Source organism: Marmota marmota, unplaced genomic scaffold (assembly GCF_001458135.2).
Source record: "Marmota marmota marmota unplaced genomic scaffold, marMar, whole genome shotgun sequence".
NCBI lineage: Eukaryota > Metazoa > Chordata > Mammalia > Rodentia > Sciuridae > Marmota > Marmota marmota.
In genome coordinates, this window is record NW_025999905.1 from 11,800,532 (window position 1) to 11,826,689 (window position 26,158).

General features: G+C 33.4%; 1 long non-coding RNA gene across 1 annotated transcript in view; it reads right to left on the reverse strand.

Annotated features, from left to right (window-relative positions):
• Positions 1–10,621: 10,621 nt before the first annotated feature.
• LOC125615527 overlaps positions 10,622–26,158 on the reverse strand; it is a 115,538-nt gene continuing 100,001 nt past the window's right edge. The window contains exons 3-4 of the long non-coding RNA XR_007346136.1: positions 12,604–12,693; positions 10,622–11,042 (exon numbers count right to left, since the gene is read on the reverse strand). This is a non-coding gene — a long non-coding RNA (uncharacterized LOC125615527). The remainder of the gene's footprint in view (positions 11,043–12,603; positions 12,694–26,158) is intronic.

The following is a 26,158-nucleotide window of genomic DNA, read 5'->3' on the forward strand; positions in this document are numbered from 1 at the left end:
AACTGAAAATCTTGAAGGCAGTCAGAGAAAAATAGCATTTTATATACCAGAAACTATAAAATTTATTCTGCTTCTTTATGAAAAATAATGGGGACAAAGAGTAAGCAGAAAAGAAAGCAACTAATCAACTCAGAATTCCATAATGAGCAACGTCTTTAAAAACAAGGACGTAGTCAGAAAACCGGAAAGTAGAAAATTTGTCACCAGGAAAACTGATCCATAAACAATGCTAAAGGAAGTCCTGCTGGGTGAAGCCACTAAAACTAAATGGAAACACAGATTAATAGATAATAATTAAGAACCATGAACAGTTAAAGCATTGGAACATATAATACAAATGCTTTTTCCACATAAATTAAAAAAATATTTTATAACAATTTATACACACACACACACACATCTTCTTAAATGTCCCCCATATTTTTGTTTGGATCTGAAACGTCCCCTAAAGGCCATGTGTTCACAAATTATTTGAGGGTCTGTGGTGCTACTAGGAAAAGATAGAACCTTCAGGAGGTGGAACCTAGTGAAAAGAAGTTATGTTGTTGGAGGTGTGCCTTTCAAGGTGATATTCAGAACCCACCCTTCCTTTCTCTCTGCTTTCTAGCAGGCATGAGGTGAGCAGCTTGCCCTATCACATATTCTCTACCATGATATAATGCCTTACCAAAAGGACTAGAGCCAGCTGCCATGAACTGAAACCTCCCAAACTATAAGCCAAAATAAACCTTTATTCCTTATAAGTTGATTTATCTCAGGTATTTGTTACAGAAATGGAAAATAGACTAACACAAGCAAACTGTGAAGTATCCACAAATATAAACTTCTATGTGTCAAAAATATCATTCTATGTGTTATAAAATCAAGTTGAAGTGGACTATAATAAATTAAAAGCATATATTATAATCCTTTGAGAAACCATTAAAAACATTGGGATATGTTGTTAAAAAATTTATGTGAAAATTAAGATAGAATTAATAAAAATTTGATAAAGTAAAAAAAGAGACAGGAAAGAAAAACAGCAGGATAAAAACATTTAAGAAACAAAATACTGAAAAATTGAATCCAGCAACATATTAAAAATACACTATAAAATGAGTTTTATCTTAGTAATGCAAGTTAGATATAACATTGAAAATCAATCACTGTCACTTACTATATTAATGTACAAAAGGAAAACCCTATCATGCTTTTGATGAAACAAAGAAACTATATGATGAATTTAAATACTTATTAATGATTAAAATCTGTTCCCAAACTGGCAATAGGAAAGAACTTGCTTATTCCAATAAAGAGCCTCTATTAAAAAACTATCGCTAGCATCATATTTCATGGTGAAATATTGAATGCCTTTCTAGTAAACTCAGGACCATGCCTAAGTTATCCACTTTGATTTCTTTTGTCCAACATTATTCTGATGGTTCTACTTATTAAAATTAAGAGAAGAAGAAAGAAATTCACAAAAATTGGGTAGGAAGAAATGAAACTATCTATTTATATATGACATGATCATTTAATTAGAAATCTTAAGAAATTTATTACTTTAGTTCTAAAATGTAAATTTAAGGTTTAGGGATATAGCTTAGTGCTAGAGCAATTGCCTAGCAAGAATGAGGCCCTGCATTTCATCCACAGCACCAAAGCAAGCAAACAAACAACAACAATGAAAAGATAAATTTAAGAAGGTCACTCAGTCCAAAGTCAAGATACAAAATTCAATTGTATTCCTCCATGTTAGCATTGAAAATTAGAAAATAAAAGTTTTCATTTACAATAGCATCAAAATGCATAAAATATTATGGTCTTGAAAGCATGATTCTTGTACCAGAAGCATGAGCATCACCTGGGAAATTATTAGCAATTCAGTTTCTTGGGCCGTGTCCCAGACACGATAAATCAAAGGTTCTATAGATGTGGCTCAATAATCTGTTTTAACAAGATCTGCAGATGATTAGGGTGCTTGCCAAAGTTTGATTGTTCAGACTTTGGGGGACCAATTAACTTAACTCTTCTTACTGAAGGATTTCTTAGAACCTCAAATACTAATGTATACTAAGAAAATTTTGGATTATAATATGAGATGCAGTTTCATAAACACATTTAGCCACAGAAAGTTCTTGTTTTTAACATAAGTATCTTTTAAGCTTTATGTTCTATGAAATACAATTACTTGAGAGCATACCATCTGAATTGGGATGAGTTTCAAACTTACACCTACACCTAATGATATTTCCTTTCCTTTAATCCAGCAAAAGTCATATAATTAAGAAAGAATATGAAGAAACCAGGCTTTTCTGTTTCTTTAAAAAGTAGATACACTTATATTGAATGGATGAATTAATTCTTCGAGGTAATAATTGCTGAAATCTGTTTTTTGAAAAAATATGTTGTAGTTAAATTATTTTAAAATCTTAAAATGTTCCAACACATGCTTACTTGTCCTCTTTGTTATATTGCTCATTTTGTTCAATACTTGGCAGATATGGTAATACTTGAGATCAAATAGGATTTTTAATTAAAAAAAGCAGGAATAAAATAGTTAACTCAGATACCCAGTTAATTCAAAAGTTTATTTTAACCAATCATTTCCATTAAGTACATAACTACACCATATTTATGATTATGTCATTGAGAATCTTGATAACAAAAAGTGGATTTACAGCTCTGTGTTTGTTCCCACAGTTTCAATGCCTATGAGACCCAATCTGCTAGAGTTTGTCAGTGTTCCAGGTTTTAAACAAGAGAATGTCTGCATATTTGCTCTAAATGGTATTCCAGGAAGCTCTTAAATGGACTTTTAACTGCTGTGTCACATAAAAGTCACTTAATTTTGGCTGGAAACTCAATGAACCTCAATTCAAAATTGCTTTTGAAATGACTATGTCTTCTTGTAAGTCATTGATGGCCATTTTTCCATATTCCAGGGCTAAAAATTTAGTTCTAGTTTCACGTAAAACTGGGTGTATCAGCTGAACAGTTAGAGTCAAGTAGAGATGGTAATTCAATTGAAAAATGGGTAAAAAATATTAGTTATCTATCCAGGAGGAAAAAATAATGATCTTTGCACATTTCAAATAGATGAACTGGCACTGAGTCATCAGAATCAGTAGAAGCAGCAGCGGCACAACCCAGTTATTTTGTTGCTTAGAACGTGCCAAAAATAAAGCTCAGCAGGTGAAATGTGTTATTTAGAGTAAGCTCCCTCTCTGGAAATTTACCTATCAATCTACTTTCGCAAATGTTAAACAATATATTTAACATCAAAAGATTGGAGAAAACTAAATAATCATTAATAGGAAACTGGTTAATAAAAATCAGCACATGCTCTGCATTCTCCTCATTAGTGAAATCATGACTGGATTAGATAATCCCTAAGAATCCATTACCGTAAAAGAATGCTATAACTTCTTTTATATCATTGCCACCTAAATTATTTCTGTGAACATCTTTGGGAGGTCATGTCTTTAATAAGATGAAAAATCTGTGCAAAATAATTTCTTAATAATAAAATTCTACACAGCAGTCTTTTTCCAAGTCCTGTGAGGAATGGGGAGGGGCCATGCTTATTATGGAGATTTCCATTGCCTAAGCAATGACCCTGTAGTCAATGTTAGGGATAATTAAGTATCAAAAACATAGACATTTATAACAGAAAAGAGGAAGATGTTAGAAGAACAGAGGAGTTGGGGAGAATAGTACCACCTTATGAAGAGGTTGGATCAAGTTGCTTCTTCATTTTTAAAAAATTTAACATGCTGTCTTGAAAATGTGATTATAATGTGGTTGAGTCAAGTTTGGCGAGTGATTGTGAAGTAGTAGATATTAAGTGTTAACTCAATAGATAACAATAACATTTTGAATGAAAATTTGCTAGAAAATTGATAATACTTATGCTAGTGCAAAAACTTACATGCAATATCTCACATAATTGTTAAGGTACCTACCCTGTGACATCACGTGGAGAAAGTGTTCCTGGCAGAAAGCATTAGATGATGCTCACTGGTTTTTTAAACAGGATTGATTAGATTAAATGAATGACATATGAGTTATTCTTTTCTGGAAATCTCCCTTCTATTGTGGTCTCCATTTTAATTAGCTTTCTAGAGTTTAAATTTGAATGGGACTTTGCAGTTAATTCTGTAATTATAATTTGCTACAAATAATTTCTAATAGAAGATTTTAACTTTTACCCCAAACTCAAAGATGAAAGTTATCAGAGCAAAAAGTCATATATAGTACTTTTTTACATCACGAAAAGAAAAAAAATCTCTATAAATTAAAAACAAGCAACAATTGTTTACATTGTAATAATAATGAACTATTTTTCAGATTAGCCTGAAAATCTATTTTTTTCTAAAACTACACTTAACCTAGATAGTCTCAATGATACCAGTTAAGATTCCATTTAAGATACATTAACAGAAAATTCAGATCTGTGAGAAGTGGCATTAACAATATGTCGTCTCATTTTATAATGCAAGGGGATGGGGATGCCCAGGAGGTGTCCTGTGTATATCCTCAAAGTGTTGCTTCTACTACCTGGCCTCTCACACAGTATACATGTGTTACCTCATGGTTGTTAATACTGTTGAGCTCATAGTATCTATATTCCAGGCAGAGGAAAGAAACAGAGAACATGTCCCTTTCCTTTTAGAAAGCTTCCTAGAATTTTCAAATTGTCCTTTTTATGCCCTCTGTTGGCCAGAACTTAATCATATCTTCACATGGTTGGAAAAAGTAGCCTCCATTATGAGCCACTGGTATCCAGTTTAAATGGAAATGTCTATCTCTAGGGAAGAAAAGAATCATTATTGGGGACAATCCACATTCTCTGTGGAATATGACTTATCCCACACTGATTGATATATTAATTACTAACTTTTTACATATATTCTAAAATTATTTGTATGTGTGCACTTTCAACAAAAATTGCTAAGAAATTATTGGTAGAAAACAGTTAAGTGCTATGAGGGATATAAAGATGTATCAGCTAATTTTTAAAATCAAAGAACATATATCTATTAAGGAATCCTATAACATTTAACATATGTTGCAAAGATTCTTAAACAATATCTGATTAATAGAAAAATGTTCCCCCAAAATGTTATCATATTATCAAGCAAGGAAACAATACAAAGATATTAAACAAAATGCCAATGAGGAAACTCCCCCAAAATAGTGGGAGTATATGTGTGTACTGATCTTCCTTCCAACCTTTTATGTTATTGATTTGGGTATCCTCATGCCTTTATAAAAACTAGCAAAAAGAAATAAAAGGACAATAACAAACTTATTTTAAACTGTTTACTCTTTCCTTCTCTTTGTCTTAATGGATCCTGCGCATCCCTGAAGTAGGGACCTCTCAGAGCCCCTTATTGTCCTGCAGAGTCCAGAACTCATAGTAGTATTCTAGCTTCTCCTTCTTCTTATCATGACTTCTAGATCAAGGCTTTTCCTTGTCCTTTCCTCTTTGAAAGATTGATTTCCCCTAAGCAAAGCCTCTCTTTCTCTACCTTTGTTGTCAGTGCCATACACCAAGTGGAAATGTCTATCCCTAAATTACCAAGGGCTTTGACATCTATCTTATAGACTTTTCTAGTTCTTATGTGGGTTATCTTAGATGACCTCAACAATCATATAGTTGACTTATCTGAAACCTTAGCCTCAAAGTTTCTTAATCTTCTGGATTCCAAATATTTTGACCTTTACTAAAGTTCAGCCACCCTTCTAAATAGCAACACCTTTGACTCTGACATCATTCTTTACTGAGATATTTCTTAAAACTTAACACAGGGCTGTAGATGTAGCTCAATGGTAGAGTGCTTGTCTAGCATGTCTGAAGACCTGAGTTCAATCTCCAGTACTAGAAAAAGAAAAGAAAAGAAAAAAAAGCCAACTTTAATGTCTAACCTTTACTGGCTACATTACTTAATAGCATTTACACCCCTCCCTGTTTCAACATTAACAAAGCCTCCAAATTTGTTTTCTGTTCTTTCATTCTCTACTATTTTCCATTTTGAACCTTGAGCCTAGAGTCTGCAGAGTATTGAGACCATTGCAATCATAACTAGTAGTTTCAATCTTCTGTCCCCTAGCAATGTCAGCCAGGCATTTAGGGTGAATAGAAAGTCAAGCATGCAGATGAGCCAGAAACAGACTTTTCATTTATCGTCCAAAATGGGCAGGGAACATATATAACTCCTATACTCAATTTTTTTCCCCTCTCATTTAACATCTCGGGGGGAACTTCTTTCTTCCCTAAGATTCGATAAACTGTGTCTGCATTTTCTTAGCTTCCTATATTCACAATGTAATTTAGGCATTGTGTTTGCATCCATCCTCATTCCTCCATTTCCCTCCATGAGAAAGGAATCTCCATTCAGCATTTTAAGCTTAGATCCTGCTATAGCCTCTCTATGCTGTGCCCAGGGTCCTGGGCACTGCTTATTCTCTTCTCTTTTCCAGACCTTTTTCTATGTTTTGACATGCATCCACATTTATCCTCTTGTTTCTTCTGTATTAAAAAGCTGAGATTCTGGAAAGTATAGTTTATATTTGCTGCTTAGGCTTTGCTCAACTTTTTGAAATTGAGCTTCAACTTCTTCTGTGTGTACTTTTCCCCTGGTGCTCTCCTCTTCCAAAACACCAAAAACTTTGTGGTTGTTAAATCCAGTGGACAGGGTTTAGTCTTTACCTTATTTGTCTTCACTGTAGTATTTTACTTAATTCACCACACTCAAACAAAGGAACTCTCTTCATTCTCACAACATATCTCTAGATAGATTCTCTTCTACTTCTCTGGCTGCTCCTTCCTGCTGTTTAATCTTCTCTATCCTTCAATCCCTCTTGGTGTCTGATTCACTACTCTTCCTTCAGTTGATACAATTATATTAAGAGATCTCAAGTTTATTTCCTGTCTTGACATCAAGAATAGAAATAAAGGAGAATGTCATATTTGTTCTCTATCCATTTAAATATCCAGGGCAGGAACTGTTAGAGAGTGCCTGGAATAGTGTTTTACATACTGAAGTAGATTAGAAAATGATTAAGCATAGGAAAACATATGTGGAAAATTTTCTGTGCTTGGGTAAGTGTCAAAGAAGCAACAGCTGCACAGATCAGAAAAGTAGTATTTTTAAATTGAGATAATAAAATTTAAAACTTATTTCTTCTATAATCTATGAAACAATTCCCAAACTAGACTCTACTGTGCCCTCTAAACCATAGTCTTTCATTCAATACATGTTCTCAAAAGATAAAGTCAAATGAAAAATCCTACAGATGCGTGGATCCATATTGGCGTATTTTCGTTTTTGACTGTCTTTATGACTTCAAAAGAAGTACTGAAATAGTCACATCTCTTATTTCCTCAACTCATTATGGAACTTATTCCATTTACTACCAGAAGCTGCCTGAACATCATTCTGCTTAATGATCTTATCTTTCAGTGAGTGAAACTCATTCCTCAGCATTTGTAATTCTAGGCTATGCTGAATATGTGCTTTCTCCAATGCCATTATTGTACTGATTTTACCTCCCACCCCCGTTCTTCTCTTTCCTCTTGTTCATCACTCACACACACACACACACACACACACGCACTCACGCACGCACGCACGCACGCACGCACATACAACATAAAACCTCTTACAACCCAGACAGAATTTTTAATTTTCAATTCAAGTTTCATGAATGTTATAGCTTTCCCATCCCCCTCCTTCTAAGAAATGTTCCTGCTAATAATACAGCTAGAGTGTGTGTTATCCCATTTTCAAACCCTGTATCTATGTCCCACTTTCAAACCCTGTATGAGGAATCAATGTACTTTTAAAAGAGATTACTTTTTAAAAAGATTCATTTGGGGGCATCTATCTGAAGTTAGGTGAATCAGATCCTTTCCCTAGTATTTTAGAACTTGTGACCATGTTGGCTGTGTTTTAGACCTCCCCTGGTGGAGAATATAATCTGGAGTTGTTGGTAGCCATTTCTACTACATGGGACAGTTAGAAAAAATAAAGACAATCTAAAGAGAGAGTCAGAAATAAAGGCTGAGAGAGAGGCCTACTGGATTCTACACCCTAGTTTTTATTGATCATTAGAGCTTAGCTCTACAGAACAATTCCTACATTTTAGTTCCAAGAATCAATATATTTCCCTATCTGTCTGATTTAGTTTGAGTAAGCTTTTGTCATTTACCATCAGAATGTTGAGCAAATATATGTTCTGTGAGCTTAAAGTTGGATTAGTTCATTTATTTTTATCTACTTTTATGTTTCCCATAAAGGGAAACAAATAGTCTGTTTAGTCTTAGCTAACAAGAGTATTGAAATTGTGGCATACAAATTGATTATTTTTATTCTGTGGTAGAGGAGAGAATTGTCCTTTTAGGAAACCCTTGCATATCTCTGCTTCCTCATTGCTCCCTTATATTCAAAAATTAAAGTTTTCTTCAGCTTGTGAGTCTGTAATGAGGAAGTAATTTAGGGATAAATAGTTTAGGAAAACATTTTGCTAATTGGTGTTCTTACCTCAGTTACCCATTCTGGATACCAGAATTTTGATGGATTACTAAACCAGGATATGCTGAACTGAAAAGCAATAACAAACAGAAGAAAAGACTATTCATAGGAGTGCTTAAAGGGTTTTACAACTTGAAATTTTGTAAAAGCAACAAAAGATTGCTTTCTCCTCCTCTCTTAAAATAGATTTAGTACTAGATAATTTACTATGATATAAATACTTTATATATAACAACAACTGAAATTGACATTCAGAAGAGCTTTAATAAAAGTTTAATTCTTCTTATCCATGAACTGGTTTACAAAATTTAGGTAGGAAGTAAAAAGGGCATTTTATGTGTGGCTCAGTAAAAATTTTTATCTCTTTCATCCCTGTGTGTTGTCCCTCACCTTCTGTCCTGTGCCAGTCTTCAGTGGAAGCTTTACCTAGTTAACAAATTGTAGTATATGATCCTTCTCTGATAGTCCTGCAGTTCCACTTCAAATGCCCAGAAATGATTAAAGATGGCTGAGGAGGGTGTGTGCTCCCCTAATAGCATCTTGATTCATTGACTGAGAAAGGATTCCTTGTTCTTTACCTTAATCTTGCATCCATATGAACCATATCTGTTTTATCTTTTTTCCTGCCACATATTAAATGGCAAGTAAAGTTTCCCTATTTTAAATATTGGAAATTTCTAAACATAGCCTCTGAGCTCAGAAGGAACAACCTCTGTCTACAATCATTATCAAGTCATATTTCTTATAAACTGTTAAAATTCAGAAACAGAAATTTGTTCTTTTAACTTTGCCCCAATGATTTGAGAGTAGGCTAAGAACTCAGACACCTAGTAACTATCAAATTAAAAATTCTTGAAGTAGAAATGAATAAGAACTAACTTTATTAGTAATTTACATCTTAGTGTTCTAGGTCCTTTTTGTTTGGGGGGAGTAGATTTTATGGAAAGGAGATTGGAACAACTATTAAGACATTGTAGCTTTTGAAGGTAATGAAGGAGGAGCTCCTAAAAGGAATCACAGGGAGCAGAAAGTCGAATAATAAGCCATCATAATAATAAGCAGCACAGTTTCCCCTCCATGGCCCTCAATACACATTTCAAGACAAGTGGTCAGTGAAGTTGGTATATACTGCTCTGTGTGTCTCTCTATTAAATCCACATAATTCTGCTACACTGAACTCAGGATTTGCTGATAAATCTAAAACTAAGTCGTTCTGTCTTTATATCTGTAGGAGGGAAATATGGAAACATTGATGATACATATGCATTCTGTGAATGTATTTGTATACTTTTTCATGTTAGGCCATGTCTTCAAGAACAACTGAAAGCACTTGGTTCTCTTATATTTTGATTATGTTGAATCAGAAAGCACTTCCAAAACTAGGTAGTTTAAAAATAAGTGGAGTATGGGCTGGGGTTGTGGCTCAGCAGTAGAGGCTCAGTGGTAGAGTGCTTGCCTAGCATGCATGAGGCACTGGGTTTGATCCTCATCACCACATAAATGTAAAATAAAGATATTGTGTCCACCTAAAACTTAAGAATAAATATTTTTTTTAAAAAAATCAGTGAAGTTGAAGAAGAAAAAAGAGGAGGAGAGTGGAAAGACAAGAAAAGTTATAAAGGATGGAATTAAATTGACCACACTATACTATGAAATATATTAATAAAACCATAATCAATTTTATCTTTATGGTATTTCCATAAAGCACTAATAAAGAAAAACTATAAATAAATAAAAGGAACACCAGTAGAAAAAGGGGAATAAGGGAAGGGAAGAAAGGAAGGAGAGGCTAAACATTGGGGACTGAAGTAGAGCAAATTATATTCCATGCTTATATTATTATGTTATAAAGGCCCCACTATTATGTATAACTATAATGCACTAATAAAAATACATTATATAAATCCCTGAGAATCTAGCAGTAGAATTGAGGAATCAGTGTACTTTTAAAAGAGTATATTAATATAACTAAAGAAATTTAAGTAAAAAAGTAACCTAAACTGCATAATTATTTCAAATCTATGTTTTTATATGTTCTTATTATTTACTTCTTGTTTACACATACACTTTTAGTATAAATGCCACAATTTTCCACATTTGAACTTAATAATTGTTTTAATCAATTGTTTTGCTGCTGTGACCAAAAGACTTAAGAAGAACAATTTTACAGGATGAAACGTTTATCTGGTGTTCATAGCTTCAGAGATCTTAGTCCATAGATGGCTTACTCCATTCCTCGGGGCCTGAGGTGAGGCGGAACATCGAGCTGAAGTGTGTGGAGGAGAAAAGCAGCTGAGAGATTCCCTTCACCCAGGATAAAATATATACCCCAAAGACACATCCTCAATTATCCACCTCCTCCATCCATACCCCACCTGCCTATAGTTACCAACCAGTTAATCCCTATAAGGGGATTAATGCATTGATGAAATTAAGGACATAGTCTTAACAGTTCTGGGATTACCCAAAAGTCCAAGTCCAAAGTCTCCTCTGAGACCCAAGGCAAACTTTCAGCATGAACTCCTGTAAAAAACAAAAGCAAGTTATACATATCCAATATATAAAGACACAAAATACATGTTTATATTCCAAAAGAAGTAAATAGAGGCATGGAAAGAAAGAATGGGATCAAAACAAGACCAAATTCCAGCTGGGCAAACAAGTCCTATAGTTTCATGTCTGGTACTTATGTTTTTATATGTTCTGGAGCACATGGCATTGTGGTGTTCTCTCCAAAAGGCTTGTGCAGCTTTGTTCTTATGGCTTTGCTTGTTCCAGTCAACAGCTTCTCTGTTGGCTTGTCTATGCTCAATTCCTGTAGCTTTCCTCTACAGATGTTCCACAGTACTGGCTTATCTTAATCTTGGGGAATCTCCACTGCAGCTTGGACTCTCCTCTCATTTCTCCATACAATGCCCTCTCAGGGGCAGCCTGCAGGGACTGCCTGGACTCCAACATCTTCCTTTGAAATATCTGTGAAAGCTTCCGTGACCCCCTAACTCCAGCATCCTGCCGTTTTTGCAAAACCAGCATCTTGTGACTTCTGCCAAGGGCAGCTACCATCTCAAGCAGTAACCAAGACTCCAGGATAAAATGGATACAGCACCCTCTGCGTGCTTGGGTAGCGGAGCATGGTGAAACAACTTCCTAGGCCCTCCTGTGGAAGCAAGGTGCCCCACCAGTATTTTCTCAAAGGAATTTTTACTTTTATATCCTTGAGCCTGAGATGGGTGTGGTCTTGCCAATTCCAGAGATGCTAATAAGCTATCTTCCCTATTGTCTCTGGGCAAAGTCTTTAGCAATTTTTTGGTGGTTGTAATGTCTTTAACAACCACATTTCCCTTGGCCCTAGCTTTATTCACAGTTTTCTGGCTAAACTGCAAGTTTTTCAAATATTTCTGCTTAACTTTTTGCTCCTGGTTATCATAATAAATTTATCTAAAAGCTGCATCATCATCTATGCCACTGCCTAAAGGTTGTGCTGCCTTGAAAGTCCCTCCACAAGATTATTAGTCCATCACCTTTAAATTAAGCTTCACACAAAATCTGAAAACATGGGCAACAGGCAGACAACTTCTTACATGAATGGACTATAGTTCAATTTCCAATAAGGTTTTCCTTCTCCTCTGAAATCTTATCACTGTCCACATTCCTTCAGCATTCTTGTCTTTTGAACTCCCGTGAGTGTTGCCCATTAAGCTATTTTACAACACTATAAAACTTTGCAAGCTTGTGTCTCTAAACTTTTCAAAATACCTCCCACAAATTCCAAAAATCTCCAAAGGCTTCTGAACCACATGGTCAGAGTAGTCACAGCAATGACCCCACTTCTTGGTACCAATTTATGTTTTAGTTATCTTTCTCATTGCTGTGAAAGACCTGACAAGAATTAGAGGATGAAAAGTTTAGTTTGGGGCTCACAATTTTAGAGGCTCAGTCCTTAGATTGCCAACACCATTTCTCAGGGCCTGAGGTAAGGCAGGGCATCATATATCATGTTGGAAGAGTGTGACAGAGGAAAGTGATTTAGAACATTACACCAGAAAGGAGAAACAGAGAAGCTGAGGGAATGAATTTCACTCACCTGGGATGAAATATATAGGCACACCATCAATAACCCAGCTCCTCCAGCCACACACCATCTGTCTATGGGTATCATCCTGTTAATCCCTATCTGGAGATTAATAAACTGATTAAGTTAATGCTCTCATAACCCAATTATTTTACCCCTAAACTTTCATGCATTATCTCACATATGAGTTTTTGGGAGACATCTCATATTTAAACCATAACAATATGTCACATTATATCATATATTTTTCTCCAATGTAATCTTATTTTTTATTACGCTAAGTCCTCTTGTTTCCTGTTTTCACCCTTCTTCAAGAAGAAAATATTAATTATTTTAAGTGTACCATCCATACTTTTCCCCATGCTTGTCCAAACATACATTACAATGTGTTTTTTTTCTTAACAATGTATAATGGACAACGTGCTAATTTAGCAGACACTAACTCATTTATTTCAATAGCATAATGTTACATATTCAGTAATACTATATTGTTTCAAATATTTCTCTATTGAAAGATATTCAGGGCATTTTAGATTTTTCCTCTGTAACCATAAATATAGCTATACAATAAACTCCTCTGCTTTTATGTAAATATACAGATGCTTATTTTCCATGCAAAAGAATTCCAGAAGTTGAGAATCTTTATGGCATGCTTGGACAGCTAATGGTCAACTAATGGTCTGAAGTTATCTCTAAATATTCTTATGAGTCTGTGAGTCACTTTCCCAGTATCTCTGCTTCCAAAGCTGAAAGCAATACCCTCAGGAGAAAGCTGTTTTGGCAGCCTAAGTGTCTGCTTTGGATGTAAAAAGTATCAAGCTTTATTGTGATCAATCCCTAGGTAGAACCTTATATTTTTGTGGATTCTTTGTGGTCCATAACAAATACTGAAAAGTGAAGTGATTTTCCCAGGAGTTAAATATAATCGCTGTCAAAATGTTTGTTTCAGCACTTGCATTTTACTTATTCTTGTGTAGTATCTCTGTTTCAACGAAGCAGAACCCCTGGAAGTTCTGAGTCTTCTGCATCAGCTGACAGTGACTGGGGCTGTACCCCTGAAATATTCAAATGGGAACATACAAATGTCACCACAGAAACTCTCAGCAATTGCTGTCTTTTAGAACTGAACTCTAGAAAGTGGTCTTACAGATATCTCAGAGAGAAATGGGCACTCTGTTCCATATAAGCTAAAGTTCAGCAGGTGAAAAAGAAAGAACACATGAACGAGTTTGCTTTATGGATCTGATTAGCACCATCATTCTCTTGGATACACATTGTATATAGCTTTAATATTTAAAGCTACATACAGTTGTTGTGAACTGTCAGTCAATAGCTATTTTGCTGAATGTTCTATGTGACTTATAAGGACAGATTTGTCCTTATGGCAAATATATTTTGAAAAATACAATTTTATGTTCTCTGAATATATAACTTTGGATGCTGATATCTTAGCAACTCAATACTTTGTTTTTTTAGGGATCCATTTGGTGTATTTATAAGATTTCATTTTTATATGAATACCTCCAACATATAATTCTCCCTCTCAATTTGTGTACATGATTCATTTAAAATAAATACTAGATATTATGATCATTTTTGTTTTCCTATATATAAATTTTGCATAACCACTTTTTTTTTTTTTTTACTATTGCTCTGTAGTATGGTTTCAGGTCTGGTACAGTGATGCCACCTGCTTCACTCTGCATGCTAAGGATTGCTTTAACTATTCTGGGTCTCATATTTTTCCAGATGAATTTCATGACTTCTTTTTCTATTTCTATGAGGAATATCATTGGATTTTGATTGGAATTGCATTAAATTTGTATAGTGCTCTTGATAGTATGGTCATTTTGACAATATTAATTTTGCCTATCCAAGAACAAAGTAGATCTTTCCATCTTCTCAGGTTTTCTTTAATTTATTTCTTTAGTGTTTTTTAGTTTTCATTGTAGAGGTCTTTCACCTCTTTCATTGATTCTCAAGTATTTTATTTTATGTTTTTGATGCTATTGTAAATTAGTAGTTTTCCTTGTTTGTATTTCAGAGAATTTATCACTGATATACAGAAATGCCTTTGATTTACGGATGCTGATTTTGCATCCTGTTACTTTGCTGAATTCATTTATTAGTTCTAGAAGTTTTCTGGTGGAATTTTTTGGGTCTTCTAGGTATAGAATCATATAGTTGGCAAATAGTGATAATTTGAGTTCTTCTTTTCCTATCTGTATTCCTTTAATTTCTTTCATTTGTCTAATTGCTCTGGTCAGTGTTTCAAGAATTATGTTAAATAAAAGTGGTGAAAGAGGACATCCATGTCTTGTCCCAGTTTTCAGAGGGAATGCTTTCATTTTTCTCCATTTAGAATGATGTTGACCTGAGGTTTAGCATTGATAGCTTTTGTGATGTTGAGATATGTTCCCGTTATACCTAGTTTTTCTAGTGTTTTGAACATGAATGGGTACTATATTTTGTCAAATGCTTTTTCTGCATTGTTTGAGGTGATCATATGATTTTTATCTTTAAGTCAATTGATGTGATTAATTACATTTATTGATTTCTGTATGTTGACCTAATCTTTCATCCCTGGAATGAACCCTAATTGATTGTGGTGCACGATCATTTTGATATGCTTTTGTATTTGATTTGCCAGAATTTTATTGAGAATTTTTTTTATTTATGGTCATTGAGATATTGGTCTGAAGTTTTCTTTCTTTGATATGTCTTTGCCTGGTTTTGGAATCAGGGTGATATTGGCCTCATAGAATGAGTTTGGATGTGCTTCCTCTTTTTCTATTTCATGAAATAACTTGAAAAATATTGGTATTATTTCTTCTTTAAAGGCTTGTACAACTCAGCTGTGTATCCATCCAGTCCTGGACTTTTCTTGGTTGGTAGGTTTCTGATGACATCTTTTATTTCATTGCTTGAAATTGATCTGTTTAAATTGTATACATCATCCTGATTCAATTTTGGCAAATCATATGACTCTAGAAATTTGCTGATGCCTTCAATATCTTCAATTATATTTTAAATGGAAAAAAATGTAAAGGATTACTCTTTATTGACTTACAATTCTTCTAAAATTAATTTAATGCTGCTTTTCTGCAATATTATATTTGAATTTGAGAAAAAGATAAATACTATAAAAACATAATTTATTCACAAATACCAATGAGGTTTTGGTGCACATTTTCTACAGACATTTTCTTCTCCAGTGAGGATATTTTATGGAAAGCAAGAATACTCATTTCTATTGTATCATTTGTTTAGAATAGCTGGTATTTGTACATCATTTTATTAGGAATTTTGCTGTTTTTATTTCTGAAAATTTAGCTTCAGTAATTATTTAATTTCAAGTTTCACAATGAAATTAAAACCACTAAACAGAATTTGGCCCTGCAGAAAACAGTAATATTTTAGAACAGCTACTGAGAGTTATCAGATCAGAGTTGCATGTCCATATGACTTCTTAGTAATAATCTCTCTTCCTTATTCACTTTATGTAGAGCCTTCCCCCAGTCTACAAAGGCAGTGCTAAATCATTTTGTGGAATGACAAAGTATTTAAAAATCTGGAAGTGTTCCAAATTCAAAACTTGCTAATTTCTATTTTTAAAAAAATTCAGTATTTAAGTATACCATGGTTAAATGTGTATGTGTGTGAAATTTTATTTTTGTTTTTGCTAAGCATAAAGTAGGAATGATAAACAGTCTTCCCATCCATAATGTTTATATTCAAAATGTGTTTTTTCATCGTTAAAACCTTTTAGGCAATTAGGAATGGAGTTAACATATGTGCTAAAGCAATTAGGAAACTGTCTGCTAAACCTGAGCTCTCTCTATATAATGATGAAAAATAAAGTAAGTTATAATTTCATGTCAAAAAGTACTTGGAGAATTTTCTGAACAAATCATTCTTACATAGCCAATAAGAATTCCAATGATTAAAAAAATAAAACCACTTTACTTATTAATTTTAACAACTACTTTTTTCACTAAAATATATACATGAGTCAAAAGTATGTAAGTTTAGTCATTATCCCCAACCAATGTAGGTAGAGATTCTAAAAGATAAAGTTGAAAATAGGGAGACTCAGAAGTCCTCTATTTTCCCAACTCCCTCTCCATCCTCATATTTCTTTATCTCTGTCTTCCCATGTATTACCAATATGCTTATTGCACTTCACTAAATCATCACGTATATCTGCATTTTTACATGCTGTTTCCCCTTCAGAATGCATTCATCATTTTTTTTTTCTGAAGAGGTTTCCTACTCAAATTTTTAAAATCCAGTTTGAAAACAGAAAAAGTAATTCTATGTCTGAGGTCCCTCCTAGCACTCTGCACACATTTCTTGTGGTTAAATGAAATCATTAAACATCATTGATCCTACTGTGTAGACATATTAAATGCTACAGGCAATACAGAAACATTGATGAGGGCCCCGATCTCAATGTCATATCAGATGATATTATACTCATTTTCTATCTCAGTGGATTGTAACACATTCCCATTCCTCACTCATTTGTATTTTCTCAGTTCCTAACACTGTGTTTGGCACAGAAGGTATTAGATAAAACTTCAGACTGGTGCACCTCTCACACCATTTACATTTGTTATCTCCTGGTAATGGGTATACCTGCCATTAGAGGACAGAGAGCCCTGCCCCACCAGAGCACTTCTGCTCCTAGGCTCCTAAGCTGGCTTAGTACACCACCAGCAATAGAAGGGGCTTGGGTGAGCTGTGCCACTTCACCGTCTTGGCTAACCAATGTCAATTTCTCGGAACTGGACTAGCACTCCACAGTCTGATCTGCTGAAGAACCGCACCTCCGTGGGGAGTGGAATTACCAGAGTAGATGACCTCATCCCTAGACCCCAAGACATAGCAGTGGCCTGCTATTTTTGCATGCCTACTGCTTCTGCACCCAGTCTTGTAGAGCCTGGGCCACTACTAAGTCCCACCACCTCTGTGTTCACAGTTGACATTATATACTACCTACTATCTTGATGCCCAGGTTACCACTCTGTTTTGTCTGCACTGGGATCTGAAATGGAGCTGCACCCTGCTCCATGGGGCCCAAACCTCTGGAACACCCGTATTCTCTGGACCTCTGCCAATATTGCTCTCTAATTCTAAAGATCAGAACCATAGCTACATCTCTGCCCCATTGGATTGAGTTACTGAAGTATGCCTTAGAGGCATAGACTTTGACTTTGATGGGGGCTGAATCTATCCATGCCTCAGAGAGTGAACTTGCTTCTATGCCACAGGTGGCATGGTAGTCTAGCAGTATACTGTTCTTACAATACCAGCTGCACAGACTCTCTGAACATCTATATTGTAGATACAGCACTGCTGTGGCTGCTTGTGGGCTATGTCAGTGAAACACTAGGTAGAGTATCCCAACCAAGTCTCTCTGCTGTGGGCAAAACAGGAAGACAAGGGCCACTAAAATCCTTGCTACTGAGAAATCTAACAATATACAGTGTCACCACCATTTCCATAAACTCTTACTGTCTAGATTATTGAGGTACATGTACTTGTTGCTGAAAAAGCTGCATAGAGACTACAGTGCTGTCTCTCTAGAACCAAAGCCAATACACCCTTCCCTAACAATATCCTAGAGTGCATCTGCAGTTAGGTCTGTCTTTATTAAAGCCATTCTATAGATTTAGACAATGTGATTTTACCATTAGATATATGTGCAGGGACAGAAGAAACATTAGAAAGTAAGGAAACATTACACAACCAAATGAACACACTAATTTTTCAGTAGTTGACCATGAAGAGATGGATATTGATGAATTGAGAGAAAAGGAAATAAAAATAACTTCTTATGGAATTTCAGTGATACACAAGAGAATACACATAGATAGTTCAACAAAATCAACAATTCATGAACTTATCGAGGAATTCAATAACAACTAAAAATAGATATCATAAAAAATAATTATACAGAAATTTTAAAGGTGAGGAATTTCATAAATAAAATAAAAATACAATAGAAAGATTTAGCAGTAGTCTAGGTTAAACAAGATGAAATAATCTATGAACTTGTAGAGAAGTCTTTTGAAATAGCCCAGAGAGATAACTTGAATAGATAGATGGGGTGGGAGGGAGAGAAAAGGATGAAGAATAATAAAGAAAGTTCTATAGGGCTTATGACACATTGATTTTTTAAATTTTTATTGTTGGTTGTTCAAAACATTACATAGTTCTTGATATATCATATTTCACCCTTTATGACACATTGTTAAGTAAACCAATAGTCATATTATGTGAGTTCTGGAAAGAGAACAGATAAAGTCATAAAAAATTTATTTAATAAAATAATCACTGAAAACTTCCCAAGTCTTGGGAGAAACGTAGAAATCTAGATCCATGAAACTCAAAAGTTCTCTAACATGTTCAATCCAAAGAAGTCCTTATCAACTACATATACAATATAATCAGAATGTCAAAACTCAATGAAAAAGAGAGTTCTGTTTTTTTCTCCTGGTTCATGGGATTAAACCCAGAGCCTGGCATTTTGCTAGGCAAACACTCTACCATTAAACAACATCTCCAACCCCCTACCCCCCCAAAATTTTAAAAGCATGAAATTAGGGGGAAAGTATCAAGTCACATGCAAGGACACCTAATTTGACAATCAATGGCTTTCTTAGTAGAAATCTTTCAGGCCAGGAGAGAATTGGATGATATATTTAAAGTCCTAAAACAAACTAAAACAAAACATACAATAACAAAAAGCCAAGATAGTAGGATGATACTCATCAATATTGTCCTTCAGAAATGAAGGAATAAAGTCTTTCTCAGAAAAGCAAAACCTTGGGAAATTCATTGTCACCAGACCTGTCTTATGAGAAATGCCTAAAGGAATTACTCTATCAGAAATGAAAGGATAATAATTAACATAATGAAAACATATGAAAATATAAAACACATGCTAACCATAAACATATAGTTAAATTAAGAATATTCATGATTATTTTGGTGGTATATAAATCTTTGATATCCCTAGTATGATGATTAAAATTCAAAATGATAAAACATAAAGATTCAATAAGTTTCTAAGGAATATAAAATTTAAAAAGATGTTAATTATAGCAGCAACAATGTAAGTTGAAGTGAGGAAGATAAAAATCTATAGTGTATTTATGTGCAACAAATTTAGTTGTTGTAGGCTTACCATATTCTGTTATAACTCTAAGGTATTTTATGTGAACCCCATGGTAATCAGAAAGAAGAGTTTATAGCAGATTCAGAAACAAGAAAGACAATGGAATTCAAGCTTAGCATTATAGAAAAAAAACAAACCACAAAGGTAAACAAGAGGGGAAGAAAGAAACAAAGAATTCATAAAACAATCAGAGAAAAATTAACAAAATGGCAGGAATAAGTCTTTACTCTGAATAAAAACCTTGAGTGTAAAGAGATTAAACTCTCAAATCCTGTTTGGATTAAAAAAATACAAGATCAAAACATGTATGACATATTCAACAATATGTACCATACCTAAATGTTACACATTTTAGCTTTAAGGATTTACATAAACTGGAAGAGAAGGGATGGAGAAAGATATTCCATGACAATAGCAACCAAAAGATATTTATATCAGATTAAAATAGGCCTCAAGAAAAACTGTTGCAAGAGTTAATGGATATTAATTAATTTTAAATTAATAATTAATTATTATTAATGTTAATAATTATTGATGTGATTATTTAGTGGAAAAGGTGTCAAGTAATCAAAAGACATAACAATTTTAAATATATATGCATTAACCTAAATATATAAAGCAAATATTAATGGACATTTAATGCATGGCTTACTTTGCTTGCATGATATTTTCCAACTCCATCCATTTACCTTTAAATGCCATGATTTTATTCTTTTTTAATGCTGAGTAATATTACACTGTGTATATATACACCACAGTTTCTTTTTCCATTCATCTTTTGAAAAGCATCTAGGTTGCTTCCACAATTTAGCTATTGTGACTGTGCTGCTATAAACATTGATGTGGCTGTGTCACTGTAGTGTGCTGATTTTAAGTCCTTTGGGTATAGACTGAGGAGTGAGATAACTGGATCAAATGGTGGTTCCATTCCCAATTTTCTGAGGAATCTCCATATTGCTTTCCAGAGTAGTTGCACCAATTTGCAGTCCCACCAGCAATGTATGAGTGTGCCTTTTCCCCCACATCCTCGCCAACCTTTATTGTTGTCTGTATTCTTGATAACTGCCATTCTGACTGGGAAATTTGAGAGTAGTCTTGATTTGCTTTACTCTAATTACTAGAGATGTTGAACATTTTTTCATGTATTTGTTGATTGATTGTAAATACAACTATATTAACTTGCTACTTTTTTATTCTTTGTTCTTCAAATATTCTAAAAGCTAATTTTTAAATTATACCTGTTAATTTTTGTCATATTATTTTGTAATTATAGATATATTTAGTCATTTTCAATGTTATTATTTCAGCTATCTTATACCATTAATATTGGTTAGTTTTCTCTCTATTCTTAACTTATTTTGAATTAATTTTATACCTTTCCTCATTCTACTTTATCATTATTAATATGGAATTATATATCATATATATTTGAATCTATGAATACTATAATTAAATTTTAGTGATCAGAAAAAGCATATTTAACTTCTCTAGATCTAAATTTCAGTATTATTTTTATCCTCTTCTCCCAAATTCTATGGCTCTAACACCACTTTAACTATGCTTACTGATCTTCAGGTTAGATGCTATTGTTTTTATGAATTTTAATTTTCATTTTCTAATTCCCAACATCTTTTATTCTTGGCAAGATATTTGTTCACATTAGACTCTTTCATGTTTTCTAACTCTTTAATTCTTTGTTATAGTTGTTATCTATTTAAACTTATTCTCCATTTATTGATTCTCTTTTTAGTTTGATTTTAAAGTTTTTAGCATTTATTCAATATTGTATTTTATTTATTTAAATAAATACATAAACAGTATGTACATGCTGCATCTGATAATTCCAATATGTCTCTAATTTATCATTCTGGGATAATCTATTTTTAGGTGACTCTACCTTTGGTAAATCCTACTTTGCTTCTTCTTATGTACTCTTAATTAGGAGTAAAATTCACAACTCCAGTTTACATGTTTCAGAAAATGTTCCAAGGGATATCTGAATACTATGCTTTCTTATTCAGTTAGTTTGGTCACTGTGCTTTGACTATGTATGATAAAAGTTCTTTCAAGCTTATTAATGCATCTAATAAGATTAAGATTTAATTTGAAATTTTAAATCATTTTTAATGTTACTATTATATAATTTGCCTCAAATACCAAATTACAATCAGAAAAGCCTACCATTTTGACATAAAATAGAAAACATAAATGTACCTTCTGTTTGCCTTCATTTTTTCTCATCAGTTTTTAGTTTCTCGTATGATTTTTTATGTGCTCATATTGAATCAAAATTTAGTTCATTCTTCTGAGGCAATATCCAACTTTTTTCAAACTCAATTTTATTAATGAGAATATAAATAATGTATCAACTTAATACTTCTAGATTTATAGGTGAATGATAGACTGCTGTCTTTCTATGTAGAATTCAAGAGGTACAAATGGAAGGTGTTCGATATTTTCTGAAGCAAGTCATTTCATAAACTGATAGAGACAAACAACTTCATACTTTAGGAGGCCTAGCAGCTAATGGGAGGAAGAATGGACATAAAATTAAAATAATTCTCAAATAAAGAACTTTTTGAGAGAAAGAAGACTGCTGGAACACTGCCTTCATCCATAAGAAAACTTAAGGAGACCCAATCATAGGCTATACCAACAAAAGTCATGATAGTCCAACATGTGTTCAGTAGGTGAATTGTTGTAGAGACTTGTTGCCAAGCATTGCCAACAGGTCAGTCCCTTGTGAACAGCCATATGTACAAAAGCTCCTGTCATGCAGTCTTGTGCTGGAATGCCAGGATCAATTTGTAAGTTGTGTTAATACCTTAAACACATTCCTATACTACAGCTCATGGTAAATTTCCACTTTTAAGCTTATCATCCTCCTATCTCTGTTCAAATATCATCTTGCTTTCCACCAATTTGGTCTGTATTTCTCTTTTCAGTAGTGGCTTTTCTGGGGCTTTATTAAAATTATGGATACATTCCCATAATGAACTTGAAGGGATAAATATTATTTTGTAGAAAGCTTTGCTCATTTGCAATTAGAATAACTGCTTATTGGCAATAGCTAAAATATTATTTTAAATTTTTAAAGAGATGCAATCTCTAGTTTTTACTAGTGGGTTCTTAATTACAACTTCCACCCCCATTCTTTTGCCCAAACCTAGTATGAGCATACAGAGTCAATATTTTCAGAAATAAGAGTAGATGGGCTGAATGCATATGTCATCCAAATGATTTTACATCCATTTGACTTTACAGTTAATGTTCTTTTTCACTATAATCAACATAGAAATTTAGACAGGCAACTAGTGTAACATTGACACCTTTAAGTCAATCTCGAAACAGATTTTTTTATAGTCATAACTATCACACATTTGAAATTGTATATGCTTTTATTCTACATTGATCAGTAATCAACACTTAGTTACTTAAGTGTGAGGTGTTCTAAAAAATTGTGGAATGTACAATCTGCCAAAACAGATCTTGTGCTCTCGCTTAGGGGCATCTCAATAGTTAAAAAGAGATGTACGTATGACTTAAAAAAAAATTTAAGACTCATCTTAGGTATTTGATACATACATTTCTACTTCTACCAGGGACACTCTTTTATTCCAGAGCCTGCCTCTTCCCAGCTGACTCCTTCCCTTTCATATTCTAACTTAAACCTGCATTTATTTCAGGAGGGCTTTCCTGATCCCAACAGAATACTTAGGAATCTGATAAACCATTCAGCAACATCTTGCACTTTTCCTTTTATTCCCCCCTATAAAGTAATTTGTTGCTTTTTCTTGACCTTCTCCACTAGACTGTAGGTAAGCCATGTGGGGACAGGGATTTTGTCTGTTTGATTCATCATATAGCTTCTGCATTAAGAAAAGAATCAACATATACAAATTGCATAACTGAATAAGAATACTCTAAATCTTTGAAGTCTTGTAAACAAATTTTAAAAAGCAAATGCCACTGTCATTTCAAAAATTTCAAAAAATACCTTGGAAAAGTAAATTCTTTAGTCCAGTATCATATAGTTTTGTACCTTCCACTTGTCCAAAATAATTTATAATCACTAATGACCCCAAATCCAAAGATAATTTCTCATCCAGTGGTAATAAACTATTTCATGTACTTCTGTGAGTTGAATTATCAATTATAGGAAATAAAGGATATTGGAGGGTCAGAAAACAAAATTCAGTAAGATTGTGCCTTGGCTTTTTATTAGTAACAAAACTAATATGGAAAATGAAATCTGTCAGTGGTGATAAAAACTGTAGTTGAAAGAATTTTCACATTAAGGAAAAGTAAAAGTTTCCATTCATCTCTTGCCTATGATTCATTTCTAGAGTCATTTTCAACCTTATTGACATATTACATTCTGCATATAGCTAACGGCCCTGATTCGCTCTGTGTGCGGAGCATTAATGAGTTAACAAGATAAGAATGAAACAGTTTTATTCAAAGGTGAAGGGTGATAGGTGAGACAATTTTAGTTTTATTACTTTCAAATGGCTTAATTATGGAAGCAAGAAAGTATTAAAACATCAAAGGATTTTGAAAAAAACCATTTCTGCAGCTTTTTTTTTTTTTAAATCCAAAGAAATATTCTGTGGTTCCTGAATCTTACATGGCCTCAGTGTGTTTGAACTTTCACATACAGATGAATGTATCCTCTCTGTGGTATAATAGTCTAATAACAATTTGTATTATTTTCATTTACCAGAAAAATAAGGTAGAGCTGATTGTGCTGAAAGGATAGCAGTGGTTATTACACAACAATCTAGGACCAGAACACTTTCATGCAACTCCATATCTTTATGTCATATACTGGTAAGGACTCAAGCGTCTTTTTAAAAGTGTTTTCTTTTATTCTGTAAGGTATTTACATTTCCTACTGTTTTTTTTTTTACTTCCTACTTATCTGTTCATTGCTATTGTCTATTATTTGAGATAACCAAGAAATGACTTTCTTTAATATAACTATAGTTGCTCAAAATGACTAAACTTGAGAATATAACAAGACTTACCAAAAGCAAACAAAATAACAATTTTTCATAAAAATGAGATTTTTAAAAATAAGGATCTCCAACTAATAAACATTGACCCTCAAATTTATTTCCCTTACTGTTTAGTTTTAACATCTAATTTGGTGGAGCCAAGTAAAATGATTCTAGAGTTTATTAATGCATTATATTAACCCCCTCCCATGGTATTTCTTTCCTAAGCCAATATAGGGAGAGATACAAGAAACAACTGAAATTTTAAATTTCAGTTGTTCAGTTTTGTTTTTCCACTAGTTTCAACAGTTAATGAAGGGTCTTAATTAGACAAAAATTGAGATGCTAACACAGCAGTCTACTATCAGTTCATGTGTGTGTTTGAAATCTCTTTCACTAAACCCATACTTTTTATTAAAACAGTATTGGGCTAGGGTAGAGTGCTTGCCTAGCACAGGTGAGGCACTGGGTTCAATCCTCAGTATCATATAAAAACAAATAAATACAATAAAGTTTAAATTCTTAAGAAAACAGCATTAATCTAATTCTCTCCTTTTATTAATAAGTAAATATCTTGGAAAAGTAAATTCTTTAGTCCAGTATCATATAGTTTTGTACCTTCCACTTATCTAAAATAATTTATATCACTAATGACCCCAAATCCAAAGATAATTTCTCATCCAGTAGTAATAACCTATTTCATGTATGTCTGTGACTTGAATTGTCAATTAAGACCAATAGTCTGAAATTCTCTATCTCCATACCAAGTATTTCTCCTGAGGTTCTGATTCATATGTCCATAGGCCTCTTGAGCATCTCCACTGAATCTCTATAGATAAAGTTTCAGTCCCACAAATCTAAAGCTAAATACATTTTACAGTTTAATTCCTTTAACTATAAGATTTAGATGACAAAAGTTCATAATTTTTATGAAGCAAAGTGAATTAAATAAGATGCCCTATATTATACCTAGCATAAATAAGTCAGAGAGAAATATTAAATACATCATTTGATATCCATACTGTTATTCTTAGTTGCTTGATTCCATTCAACTCATGCCTCATTTCTTGAACATCCCATTTTCTCAGCACAAACTCTCCATTCTCCTTACTCTCAATTCTTCAGCTTAAACAGTATCCTACCAAGTGAAGTTCTTAAGTCAGATTTAAGACAATATGAGATAATCAGACTTAAAACAGCATCTCTGATAAAGCAGTAATTTTCAAACTACTAATGGTTTCATAGATTATCCTCAGAAAAGTGCTTTTATAAAATGAATCTATGACACAAAACTCATAAAACATGCAATATCTATACAACCTTTTCAAACTCTTTGAATAATTAGCTCCATCACATTCTATTTAAAAGTTGGCAATTTTTAAGTCTC